Source organism: Pipistrellus kuhlii, unplaced genomic scaffold, assembly GCF_014108245.1.
Source record: "Pipistrellus kuhlii isolate mPipKuh1 unplaced genomic scaffold, mPipKuh1.p scaffold_m20_p_34, whole genome shotgun sequence".
NCBI lineage: Eukaryota > Metazoa > Chordata > Mammalia > Chiroptera > Vespertilionidae > Pipistrellus > Pipistrellus kuhlii.
The window spans coordinates 4645937-4656367 of record NW_023425534.1 but is presented as its reverse complement, the minus strand read 5'-3'; the positions used below and the strand labels follow the sequence as shown (position 1 = coordinate 4656367).

General features: G+C 64.9%; 1 protein-coding gene across 1 annotated transcript in view; it reads left to right on the top strand.

Moving 5' to 3' along the window:
• The first annotated feature begins 894 nt into the window (after window positions 1–894).
• CASZ1 (castor zinc finger 1) overlaps window positions 895–10431 on the top strand; it is a 114775-nt gene continuing 105238 nt past the window's right edge. Inside the window, exon 1 of the mRNA XM_036461056.2 lies at window positions 895–1033. The gene's annotated coding sequence lies outside the window, so the exon portion shown is untranslated. The remainder of the gene's footprint in view (window positions 1034–10431) is intronic.

The following is a 10431-nucleotide window of genomic DNA, read 5'->3' as shown; positions in this document are numbered from 1 at the left end:
TTTGGCCACATTTTTTAATATTTTTTATTATTTATTATTATTTATTATTATTATTATTTTTTTTTTTTTGGCCCAGCACCTCTATGAATGAATCTCAGCATCCCCCTTTCTCCTCCACAGATTTTTCTCAATCCTCGTTTCTTCTCTGTGTGAAGCTCGCAGCCCCAGAGGAGAGGGGGAGAGGGAGAGAGAGGAAACCAAACTCCTCTAGTCCGGGGGAGCTAGCTGCAGGGCCACCTGTTGGTTCCATTTTTAGACTCCCATGGGCCTCCGGGGGTCCCGGGAGCAGCTGGGAGCTGGCTGGCCGAGGGACCGTCTGGATTGAGGGTGCGGGAGCTGGGGAGCCCCAGGGCCAGGCGGGGGGCGAGGGTCTGAGTCTGCCCTGGTGTCCAGCGTTGGCTTCCTCCACGGCCAGGCTGACCTTTCACCCCGGAGCCGGGCCTGGGGCGTGATCCCTTCATGGTTATCTGGGGTGTCGCCGGACCGTCTGTCACGCTTTCTACCTGTTTGTTTTTTTGTTGTTGTTGTTAGGTGTGACCACGGTGTGGCCATCGGCTCATAATGGTGCCAGGGGTGCCCGGGCGGTGCGTCAGGCCTGGCACTCCCCGCGGCCATGCCACCTGCCGAGGGGCGGGCAGGCCCGAGAGCCTCTTCCTTGCACAGGAAGTCAGACCCTGCGCTCCGAGCCCTTCTCTCTGGAGTCGCTTTGGGTAAGGTGACCAGACGTCCGGCTTTGGGCGGGACAGTCCCGATCTGTCCCGCGTTCCGCAGCGGGTTTTTGGAAAACCGCCTCGGAACGCGGGACAAACGGTTAAAAATCGGGACGTCTGGTCACCTTAGCTTTGGGAGTCTCCACTGCGGCCTAACCACCCATTTCCCTTCTTGCTCTGCAGGCGAACGGACCTCGCTGACGGAAGGCAAGGCCCCCACCCCCTCCCGCGGCCTCGCTGTCCCCCCTGAGGAAGGAGGGGGTCCCCGGCTCCAGGGTGCGCGGTGGAATGGACTTCAGACCCCCGGCCCTTGGGAAGCAAAGGTAGCGGCTCCCGATCCCCACATGCCACCGGGCCACGCGGGTGGGGGCTGTGGTCGGCCAGTTTGGGGGACTCGGGAGGGACTGCCTGCCGAGGCCCTTCCCAGTGGGTTCTGGCCCGGATGGCGGTGGCGCAGGCACCCCAGGTGAGAGCGGGACACGGAGGGTTGGGAAAAATCCTAGGACACCTGTGTACGTCCCTCCTGGCTGGGCCGTGCCCTCACTGCCGGCTCCCGCCCGGCATCCCCACGGGGTGGCACCGAATGGTGCCAGCCGCCTGCAGGCGCTCCAGGGAGGCCTGGGCTCTGGCAGACGCCCCACCCGGGGCTAAGAATCAGGTCACGTCTCTACGGCAGCTCTGAGGACGGTAGGTCCAGACCAGAGATGGCTGCTCCGCGCCGGGCTCCCTGGGGGGCTGGGCAGAGCTCTCCCAGGTGGAGCCACAAGTATCTTTAAAAAAAAAAAAAATACAAAAACCACACATTTTATTGATTTCAGAAAGGAAGGGAGAGGGAGAGAGAGACATACACATCAATGATGAGAGTGAATCATGGATCGGCTGCCTCCTACATGCCCCACACTGGGGATCAAGCCCGAAACCTGGGCATGTGCCCTGACTGGGGATTGAACCGTGGCCTCCTGGTTCATAGGTTGAGGCTCAACCACGGAGCCACACCTGCCTCGGCTCAGAAATCGCCCCTTGCCTAAGGAAGGTCATGTGCGCCCGGGATGGGTAGTCCGATGGGTAGCTGATATTGTCCGATATTTATTATCAAATGGGTTTTCAGGGTGGGGGGAGGGGTTGACATATGATTGGTTACTTTTCATATTGATCGTGATTCAGTGTTCTCTCATGTTCCGGAAGGAACCAGCCTAGAAGGGTTGGGCTTCGGTAAAGTGATGGGCCAGGTCTTAGGGCGGGGGCTGGGGCTGAGGGCCCGGAGAATGGCTGGGAGGGGAAGGTTGGGGGCCGCCCTCCTGTGTGTGCCAGATGGGGTCCCCCTCCTGCGGGCTCCCTCTCCAGGGGCGCCCAGGCAGGCGTGTCCCGCCCCTCCCTCCGGGGCCAGCTCGGCACCTCCGGACTTTGAACTTGCGGGGAGGAAGCGGTTGCAGAGACGGTGCCTGGGTGCCCACTGGGGACTGGGAGGTTCCTGGGGCAGCAGGCCAGCTGCCTCCCGGGCCACGCCACCCGGGGGCTGTCGCCAGCCTCAGGCACAGCCCAGGGGTTTGCAAATCAGATGTAAATGTGGCCTTTGGCGCAGTCATGCTGTGGAGGCTGTTCGTCCCGGCGTCCAGCACGCAGCCCCGCCCCAGGACCGGCCTGTCCCCTCGTAGGCCGTGCCGCTTGGTCCCTGATGGCGGGGAGGGGGGCTGAGGAGACTCTAGGCTGCCATCTTGCACCAGCACCTGCCCGTCTCTACCTTCCTGGGCTCTTGCCCGACTCTGCCTCCTCGGTGAGCCCGGGCCCTGGGCCGGCTGGCCATGCCTTCGAGCCTCTGGATGCGCCCTGACACCACAGGTGGCCGATGCGGTGGCGTCCCCGGCGAGGGGGCACCTTTGCCTGTGCTGTCCTCGGTGGCAGGCCTTCTGTTTTCTGTGTTTCTTCAGCAAATCAGGCCCATTCGTGTGTTTTCTTCCTTCTCGAAGTTTCCTCTCAGTGCTGGGACTTGCACCCAGCACGGGGCATGGACTCCGTGCATCCTGTGGGACCCTGGCATCCTGGCATCGGCGGGCGGGCGTGGGCTGCTGACGAAGCTTGGGAACTCCGAGAGCTCTGAAAGGGACTGTCGCCGAAGCCTGTTTGGCTCCGTGGTAGAGCGTCAGCCTGTGGACTGAAAGGTCCTGGGTTCGATTCCGGACAAGGGCATGTACATTGGTTGCGGGCACATCCCCAGGGGTGTGTGTGTGTGTGTGTGTGTGTGTGTGTGTGTGTGTGCAGGAGGCAGCTGGTCGATGTTTCTCTCTCATCGACATTTCTAGCTCTCTATCTCTCTCCCTTCCTCTCTGTAAAAAAAATCAATAAAAATATAAAAAACGAAAGGGACTGTCCTGGCCAAGCCCCGCCTCGCGGACCCAGCCCTGTCCCGGCACAGGGTCCTCTGTGCAGGGTGACCCTCCGGACACTGGACTGTGGGCGACGGCGCGAATCCGTGTTCGGGCCTGGGCTGCAGGCTTACGCCCGCCTCGGTAGGGTTCCCCCCGCTTCTGGCCACACCACAGAAGGCTGGGCCTCTCTCATCTCCAGGGCCAGCGGCCTGGGGTCTGCCACGTCCTGGGGACACCCTGGACAGGACAGCCCTGGGTCTCCTGGAGTTCCTGTTGGGCAAGCGGACGATAAGCAAACGCACACAGAACAAGGGAGCTGCTTGTGCAGCGTGGACGTGGGACGGGGCGGTGCGAGGGGGCCGGGCAGGTGACGGCTGGAGTCGATGGGCAGGCAGTGGACAGCCACCGGAAGGGCACGTGGGAGAGTATCCCACAGGGAGGGCACGGCCGGGCCTCAGGGCCTGCGGGTGTGCGTTGGGCGGAAGGAAGGTCCCAGTGCCTGGTGTGGCCCGGGTGGGGGCCGGGGCACAGGGGCTTCGGTGCGCCAGGGGGGCCTGGGGTTTTACTCCTTGGGGGACAGAGGGTTTTTATGGAGGGAAGTGAGGTGATCTGGTTTTCGTTTCTAGAAGGTGGCTGGGCCGGAGGCTGGCCCGAGGGGAGGCGGCTGTGGCCGCGGAAGTGGGAGACGGTGGCTGAGACTCGGGCAGGGTCTGTGTGCTCAGAGGGAGCAGAACCGGGGCCTGCCGACGGGCTGGGGAGACCCCGGGGTGACGCCGCCCCAGGCCTGACGAAGCCGCAGGACCCGTGGCTCTGAGCCTCGTGGGCTAGAGGGACGCGCGGCTTTCAGAATGCCTGTGGGTCAGGGGAGAAGCACCGTCCGGCTGCCGAGAAAGCCGGTGTGCGTGGGGAGCCGTCTCTCGGTCAGCACCGCGCGGAGGGAAGGCCAGAGGCACGCCTGTCTCCAGCGCCGTTTCCAGCAGCGACTTCCAAGCTCGCTGTCCCCTCGGCTGTGGGGTGCCTCTGCGCCCGCGTTCTGTGCGGGGCCTGAGGCTGGGCCCCGGCGCTCACTCACCTCGGTCCTCTCCCTGCGGCCTCGGGTGTGCCCCGTGTCCTCACGGGCCGGGCTTCGGCGGCCTTTCTCCCGGGCGCCGAGATGCCGAGCTCAGCGGTGGGCTTGTCGGAGGCCGCCTCTTTCCCACGGGGCCCGCGGGGCCTTGGGCCTCGGCTCCTGGGCCGAGATCCTCGCAGTCTTTCCACGGGGGAAATCTCAGCACAGTTCCTGGGGTTTGAGTCGCCGCAGGCGTCCCATCAGAAAGGGCCTGGGCGGCTGTCCCTTTCCCCGGGGCCTCCCTCGGAGGCTCCCCTCTCCTGGGTCCCGGTCCCATGTGCGTGGGCCAGGGCGGGGCAGGCAGTCCCAGGAGCCATGCTGTGGCAGTGGCGTGACCCTCAGGCATGTCACAGCCCAAACAGCAAGCCAGAGGCCTGGCGCAGTGAGCCGGACGCTGTCAGCCCAGGAGCCCCAGCGAGGACTGCCCGTGCCGGCCACATATTCCCAGCCACACGGGCCAGGCCTTCCCTCGGGGAGCGCTCTGGGAGCCTGAACTCCAGGGGCGGTGACAGAAGGGAGCAGGGGGTGCCCCCGCCCGGCTCCAGGGGGTGCCAGCCATTCCTCCTGGGTGTGTCTGCTGCATTAACACCCTGGGCTCCAGGGCTCCGGGGGAGGGTGTCTGGGTGGGCAGGAGCACGTGTCTCTGTGCGCGTGTGCGGGAGGCCCTTCTGCTCGCTGCCTCTGTGGCCTGCGCTGGATCCGCGGCCTTCACTCCTAACTGGACTGGACAGCTCTGACTCCCCCTCCGGGCCTCTGAGCTGCCGTGGGGCTGGCCCTCCAGAGCACAGCGCCGGGCGGGGGTGCGGAGGGGCGGGATCGGGAGATCGGGTGCTGGCTAAGGGGAACGGGGGCCACGTCCTCTGCCACCCCCAGGGGGTGACGTGTGGGGATGAGGGGGCTCCCAGGTCGCAGCCCCTCGGGGGTGGACAGAGGGCTGGTGGGGAGACGGTTTGGGAAGCGTTACAGGTCCTCCTGGTTTCTAAGTCCTGAGGGTTCTGCCCGCTGTTACCGACCTCTCCTGTCTTCTCAGCAGCGTCGGGCCGCCCCTGGGTCCCACCAGGCACGGCCCCAGAGCGACAGGAGCCGGGAGGGGCCGGCTGCACCTGCCCTGCCAGAAGCCACCGGGGCCTCTTCTCATTGGGGACCTGTTTGCCCCAAAGGGACAGCGGCCGTGGTTTTGGGAGGTGGCGCTGTGGATGCGGGGAGAGGCATGGCCGCCCTGCCTCCATCGCGTGACCTTGAGCCTCCATCGGGACCGGCTGGCGTGGGAGAGGATTTCACACGGGAGGAGCCCGGTGGCCTCCTCCATACGGCTTCCCTCACAGACGTTCAGGCCACGCTTAGTCCACCTTCTCCCGACCGTCTAGAGCCGCGGTCGGCAAACCGCGGCTCGAGAGCCACCTACGGCTCTTTGGCCCCTCGAGTGTGGCTCTTCCACAACATACCACGGCCTGGGCGAGTCTGTTTGGAAGACGTGGCGTTAGAAGAAGTTTCAGTTTAAAAAATCTGGTTCTCCAAAGGAATTTCTGCCGTCGTACTGTTGGTATTTGGCTCTGCGGACTCATGAGTTTGCCGACCACGGGGCTAGAACCTTCCCAGGGATGGAGCTCCTGGTCCAGGTGGACGCCCTGGGGCCCAGAGGAGGCCACGCTGAGGCATGAGGCCATGGGGGCTGGGGGGCTGTCAGCCCACCTTCCACTGGGCCTCGGGGGCCATCCACCGGGCCACCCGTACCGCTCGCGGCCTGCACCCGGGTACACCAGCCCCGCCGCCCACCCGTCTCCTCTCGGGGTCGGGTCTTGGCCCCTCAGGAACAGGAGCCCTTTCTGACCCGGAGCCTCCTCCCGGTGGCCTGGGGCTGGGGCCCCGGTGACCTGGTCGGGTGAGAGGAAGGAAGATGTAATTAATCACTAGTTCCTTCTCCAGAAATGCTAATAGAGAAATGCAATTAAAAGCAAGTTTTTTTTCCCCCTTAGTAATCTGTTAAGAGCTGGTAATGAAGTTTAGGGCCGTTGTGACTCGATGTTTCAGCTTCACCGACTCAAGTCAAAACAATGCAAGCCGGGGAGTTTGCAGGCAGCAGTGGGGGGTCCCGGCGTCCCCCGGCTCACCATCGCCTCCCCCACCCCCCTTGCTCATCGTCACCCCCCCAATCCCCCTCACTCACCATCATCCCTCCTCATGCTGCTCCCGGCCAGAGCGGGCAGCGGTCCCTCTGGAGGGGCGGGTCTGTGTGGCACAGAGATGGGTCCCCCAGGGCATCCCTCAGGAGACCCACAGCCTGGAAGTGCATCTTAGGGGACCTGCTAAGTAGGACTGGAGTGGGAGGATCCCCAGTTTGGGTGCAGAGCTCGGGGGTGTGGGGGGAAATTTATAGGGTCGAGGAGGAGGAGGAGGAGACAGGTTCCTGGGGAGCCCTCCGGGCCAGGCTGGGGCCCAGGCACTTGGGGTTCAGAGCCAAAAGAAGTGGTGGTCCAGATCCTGAGCTCGGACCTCTGGCCATTCATCCTTCGGTGTCCGCTCATTCATGGAGCATGACTGAGAGGTGCTGAGAGCTAGGCCTGTCTAACCGGGGACCAGCCAGGCCAGAACGCCTGTCCTGCAGTGTGCATCTGAGCGGAGGGAGGCTGTGGGAGGTGAGGTAAAGAGGTGACAGCCATGTTCGACGGTGCCGTGTGTCCAGGAGGAAGCTAAAGCCGTTTGGAGAGCGGATGGGGGTGGGGGAGGTGCTGGGGGGAGGTGCGTGCGGGGGGGCGGGGGGTGCTGATGGTTTGTAATGGCAGGTGTGACGTCTGGGGAAGGCAGCACTGAGATGGTGACGTTTGGGGAAGGACAGACGGAGGTGAGGGGGCGAGCACCCTGAGTCATACCTTGGAGGGTTGGAGGGCAGCAAGGAGAGGAGGGAAGTGAGTGGGGGAGATGCCGTGTGAGGCCAGGGAGGTCCCCCCAGATGCTGAAGGCCTCGCAGCCATTGTGAGCGCCAAGGCTTTTCGCCCGACGGATATAAGAGGCTTTTCAAAGACGTCTGAGGGACATGATCTGATTAAGCACCAGCTCTTCATTAAAGAGCGAGACCCAACTGTCGCCTGCTCCTCCCGGGACGAGTCCCCTCTGTGGCCGAATCTAGGTCCTTCTGCACCCCCCACCCCCATCCCCCACCCCCTCAAACACACACGCCCAGAGTGCTCTCGAGCAGGCGGGAGGGGTGCTGAGTGTTCGCCTGGAAGTCTCCCTGCCTCGGCCTCGGCCTGCTCCCCCAGTCCCACCTCCGGGAGCCGTTCGGAAACGGGGTCTTGTCCCTTTAAGCAGCCCCCCACCCACGCCCCTGGCCTGCTTTATCTGAAGTCCATGTTGTTCCAGGACCGATCCGCTTTAGCTAATTAATAATCTGACAGGAGCCACCCAGGGGATTAGCGGCTGAGCCGAGCTCCGCCAAGCCCCAGCAAATGAGCCTGTACTCCTCGGGGACATGGAGGTGACTTTGGGGGTGCGGGGAGAGGGGACCCCCCTGGGTGAGCCGTGGCATTGGACCCGCTGAAGTGACCCGCGAGCAGAGAGGGCAGGCAGGGCACGGCTGAGGCCAGAGCCTCTTGTCAGGAGCCTGCTGTTCGGAGGGGCAGGGACTTCGCTCCCCCTCACAGCCCCTCCCCACCCGCTCACCCCCCAGAAACCCCCCCCACCTGCCCGGCAGCACCTGTCGAGCAGCGGGAAGGGGCTGCCGGATCCAGCCAATGAGAATACAGGGCCCGCGGCGAACTCAGAATTTCAGATAAACCGCAAATAATGGCCATGTGTGTCCCATGAAGTACTTGGACATGCTCAACATTGAAAAAGTATTTGCAGTTTATCTGAAATACATAGGTCACTGATTCTCTTGCCATTTCTCAGGCCCCTGAGCCAGGAGGGCGCGAGGCTGCGGGCTTCCTCCCGGGAACAGCCTGGAGGGCCCCTGGGAGGAGGCGGCACCCTCACGGAGCCGCTCGGAGACCTGGCATGCCGGCCGGGGCTGGGCACGGTGGCCTCCTGGCCCGGTGCAGGAAAGGGGCACAGGCCAGCCACTGGGCCTGTATCCGGGCCCAGGTGGTCCTTGGGCTAGGAGTCCGAGTCTCCTCCCCGGGTCTGTGGCCGGGGCCACCTCCCACCGTGAGGGAGGCGGTGTCTTGGCAGCGTCGGGGGCCCTCCTGAGGGCACAGCCCGAGGTTCCCGGGGAAATCTGGGTTAGGGGGTCATCCGCTGTGTGGGAGGGGCCAGGCCAGGTCAGCGCAAGGCCACAGACAGCCTACTGTGCGGGCCTCCTTCCTGCTCTGAGGCCTCTGGGCCCGGACAGAATACCTGTCTGCTGGCCTCCCCCAGCCCCTCCCCGCAGCCTCGGAGGCCCCGCGCCCGCTCTGGGGGAGGGTGTGCCGTGCGGCGGGACGGGGCTGCCCGCAGGCCGCTCCGTGGACCGGGGGGGGGGGGGGGGGGGGGGGGGATGGCCCTTCCGGCTCCTGCTCAGGACCTTCCCACCCTCGCTCTGTTCCCAGGGGTCAGGGAGCTCAGGGCAGCGAAGGGCCCGCTGCCAGCTGGTGCCGGTCCAGCCTCCTGCAGCCAGGCGGCCCGATGCCAGGCGGGCACTGCCCCCGAGGTGGGAGCTCTGGCTCCCGCCCCGTGCTCCAGGAGCCAACAGCATCCTGTGCCCGGGGAGCCCCCCCCCCCCGCCCCGGCCGCCCCCTCCCAGCCTTTCCCGGCAGAGCCAGCGGGGGCGCCTTGCGGTGGAGCCGAGGGGAACGGGGTGCCGAGCCGCTGGGAACCTTTTCCGCTTCCCGAGCTCTCAGCCTCCTCCCCAGCGTGCCCGGCGGTTTGGCCCTGCTCTGCGAGCCGTCTGCCGCCCCTGACCGACATCGTTAGCGTGGGTATTTATATTTCATTAACGACATTAAGCCCAAATGGCATTAAAAGCAAAGCTGGTGATAAATAGCTTATTAATAAACAGGGAGTGCTCCGTGCTGCCTGGCCTCTCCCAGCCCCGGCGTTAACCCTTGCTGCCCTAGATAAAGACGCTTCACCCCAAAGACCATTCTCTCCCCCCACCCCCACTCCCCCAAAGCGGGGGCTGGAAGAGCCGGTCACGTGGCCTCCAGCTGCGGGCGGCTCTGAGGTCAGTGCCTGTGGGATCACGTGGGGGCCGGTTGTGGGTCACTGGGGCTCAGGAAACCTGGCCAGATGCCCGCAGGGCTTCCAGTCAAACCCTCACGCCCTCTCCTTCGCCACCGTCGGTTCCGGGGCATGAAGCATTCGCGGCGTTCCCTTTAGAGCTGTCAGCACGGGTCTCCCCGCCCCGTTGTAGTTCTGTCTGGAAGGAGGGTCACAGAGTCTCCGGAATCACAGAGAGCGATGCTCCTGGAAACAGCAGCGGCGGCCGCTGCCCCGCCGCCGTCCGCCGAGCGCTGCGGGAGGGCGGGCGGGCGGGCCTCCTGCCCGTCACGCCGTGCGTGGCCGCGCTCCGTGCTCCCGGCGACCCCCGGGACCCCCCAGCTCGGCCGCCGTTTCAGTGGGGACAGTGAGGCTGATCGGTCCACATCACACACACAGGTGCTGGCAGGAGGTGGCACACAGCCAGGCCTCGGCTGTCTGGGGGCTACGTTCGTGTTTCTTGGAGGTGGAGTCGTCTCTTAAGACTTTCAAGAAATGCGGGGAGGCTCAGCTCTGGGCCCCCCGCCCCGGGCCCCTCCCCGAACTGTCTGAAGTCAAGAAGAGAAGGCAGAGCCCCGTCTCATCTTCATTCCCCGCGGACACTCTCCCCCGCTGTTCCTCTGGGGCTGTCCGGGCCCGGCATGGCTGGGGAGCATGAGGCTTGCAGTGCAGAAGGGAGAGCTGGAGGGGGTGTGGGGTGAAGAGGTCGCGGGTTCCAGGGGAGTGGGTGGGGGGGCACGTCGAGGGGACCATCTGGCTGTGTCTGGTGCACACGTGGGGCTGGCAGAGGCTAATTAACGAGCGGGACCCGGACACCTCTCAGCCTCCCGCCCATCACCCCCAGCTGGGGAGGAAGCTGGGAGAGCGGCCACGGGGCCTCACGTCCGGGAGGAATTCCACTTCTCGTCCCGATGGAGGGGGGCCTGACCACCCCACAGAGCACAACGGACAGGAGGGAGCAGCCGGGGGCCTGCCTGACCTCCCGCTGATCGAGGCTGGCCTCACATGGCAGGCGGGTGGCCGGGCTTCCCGTGGCCTGTGGGCCGTGGCCGCCACGTGGCTCAGTGGGTGGCCG